Consider the following 3,098-nt stretch of genomic DNA (forward strand, 5'->3'; position numbering starts at 1 on the left):
TATGTGCTAATATTTTGCCTTCTTCACATACACACGAGGTCACAGTTGAGAGAGCACAGCTGTTGTGGGGAATTCTGAATGAGGAATACTATGTGGACCTTGGTGAGTTTATCTACCAAGGAATTCTGAAGTTTTTGAGGGGAGCAAAGCATATGAACATCCCTTATGCATCCACGGTTACAAAGCTATGCCGAGCAGTAGGACGTGAACTGGCCGGCTCATGAGCAGTTGCAGTTGCCAGCAGCTCCGATAGATTCTGGCACTCTGAATGGGATGCAGGAGTGGACCGGTGGTGAGCCTGAGGAGCATGGGCTGGGTTATCGTCTTCCAGGAGGGCGTCCAGCACGAGGTGCTACTATGGCCAGGCCAGGGCGTGGTGAGGCTAGTTCTTCGAGAGCTCAGGAGGGTGCTGGGATGGGTGATGCCCAGTATAGGAGGCTTTCACGGTGGATGGATGCCATGTATGAGGACGCAGAGCAGGTTTGCTCAGGAGCTCACTCTTGCGTTAGGGACTGCTTTTCGAGGCCTTGGAGCTGATATCCAGTGGCCAGTTTTTGGTGAGGACTCTGCATACCCGCCGCCTGATACTCCACCCACTGAGGGTGATGATGATGATGACTCCGAGTAGGTATACCCTGTGTTCCTTTCTACTACCTTCACTGGGGACAGTAAAGATTTTAAGTTTGGGGGTGGTAGTTAAGGAATATTTTGTGTGTGTCATATAGCTGCATAATTTTTCATGATAGTTAGTTCATATAGTTGCATAATTTTTGCCATATAGTTTTTTTTATATATAGCTTTATTTGTTTGTCATATCATATAGCTCATGCATATACCATGATCCCTTTTGCAATGATTTATCGACTGAATTGTGATATTGATGCGAGTGTAGTGATAGCATTAAAGTGATATTAAGTTGTGTAGGTTGATATGCATGCTAGAAGCGCTTGTATTGTCACTAAGTCTTAGAGAATGCTTAAGGACTAGATTGTTGTTATGATCTGATTATTTTCGAGGATAATCTATTTATTATGCTTAGAATTTGATAAAAGGTTCTTAGTGGTAAAGGCATGAAAAAGAAAAAAAATGGAGTAAAAATGGAATTTGTTGCTAGTTGTGGCTAGGCGTCAAATGGCTAGTAGCCGGCTCGCATGTTATGCGAGTAGTCTAGGGTTGAGCAAGATGGAGCGAAACGCACTTGCTCAGGAAAAAAAAAAAAAAAAATTTTGCATAATTGATCAAGAGTGGGCTCTTTGGTATTCGAGTTATTAAGTTCTTAGGGGACTTTGTGCCTAGTGACCTAAGGCTTTTAGAGTCTGGGATCCGCTAACCTAACGCTCGTTATATGGATACCATTGTATAAGTCTTTTGTGGACCTCACTCATTGCACGGTCAAATAAGCATTTGAGTTGTAAATAAAAAGCACGATTCCGTAGTAAGCTCTAGAGTTCTTGTAGTGTTGTATATCACTTTGTGCTAGAATTTTTATTCTTTGTATAATCGTAGGATTGCCTTGAGGATAGTCTAGTCATAGTAATTGGTCTAGTTCCAAAGCATATATGTTAAGCATTTGCACACACCATGTTTCTGGCGGTATGTCCGTTTGCATGAGTTTATTGATCTTTAGTGTCTAACTGCATTCGTTGAGACGTGACAATTTGGTTGGTTAATTGTAGTAAGGGGGATCGTTGCATTTTCATATAGATTGCATTCATGCATATTTTTATTTGTTTTGAGTCTGTGACGCTTGAGGACAAGCATCGATTTAAGTTTGGGGGTGTGATAAGTGGCATTTTATACCACTTAGAACGTCTTAAAATGGCTTAAATTGGTGTCTTGAAATCAAGTATTTTGTGTATTTGATGCGTTTTTCTAGTGTTTATGCATTTCAGGCTATTAGTTGCATTTCGGAGGAGGAATCATCAAGAATAAGCCTTGGCATGTGTTCACCATTGCGAGAGGAAAAGAACGGGCAGATTACGGCGAAGAAACGGAGCAAACATGGAATTTTTCCAGAAGGGTCCTGCGCGCCCGCGCAGTAATGCTGAGCGGCCGCGCAACAGCCTTGCGCGCCCGCGCAGAAATGCTGAGCGGCCGCGCAGGGTCGGGGAAAAAGATATATTATTTTAGACTTCTACTTCTGTTTGGCTTCCACTTCTATGTAATCTGAGTTTTATGGGACTATTATATAGGTAGATTTGAGACGTTTTTCACAGAGTATTAAGAGGAGATTATGTTTTAGATTGTGTTTTGCAAGAAGCGAAGGAGATAAGGAAGAAGACAGATTTAGCACAGCAACGAAGGGGGAGCATATATTCTTGTGATTCTTGTTTCGTTGTAACGTTGGATGCTAGTTTTCTTGCTTTGACTTATTTACTCTTGTGACGTACTCTGTTTTAATATAATCAGTTTAGTTATTATTTTCTTGTGTTTGTTTATCATGATTTCATATGAACCCATGATGGCGATAAGTTCTATTATGGGCTAATCGTGATCATGGGGTTGCAATGGATTTATTATGGAATTCTTTAGTTAATTGTTTAATACTTTAGTATGTGATGATTGCATGATATCTAGTATTGGTTGTGCGTATTCTTCTTATGTGCGTCGCGAACATATAAGATAGGGTGTTAATCTCTTGTGAAGCGACGGTGGATCTTGAGATTTAGAACTTGCCATGCTAGCATAGGTTCATGTACGTTGTGCATGATTAGTGGGTAACTCTAACAGTTTTATTTTCCCTATGTAATCAAAAAGGGATAACTTGTGCTTAAATCGTTGTGTTGTCAATTTCTGTAGACATATAGGAACTCAACATAATTGATGACTATTCAACTTCTATCTTAATTATGGATGTTTGGTAGAATGGTATTAGTACAATGAAAGTTGGCTTTTATCAGTTTCGTGTTATTCGATTAATATCATCACTGTCACATGCTAAAGGTAATAACAATGGCTATAGAAGGAAGTAATAATGAAGTTGTGATCTTATGAGTGTTTTATTATTGATAAATTGAAGTGTTAGTTAAGTGGTTAATTAAGTAGTTAATTATAGTTAATATTTAATCAACAATTTTAAGTGTTATTATCTTAACATT

This window comes from Apium graveolens, chromosome 2 (assembly GCF_009905375.1).
Source record: "Apium graveolens cultivar Ventura chromosome 2, ASM990537v1, whole genome shotgun sequence".
Taxonomy (NCBI): Eukaryota; Viridiplantae; Streptophyta; class Magnoliopsida; order Apiales; family Apiaceae; genus Apium; species Apium graveolens.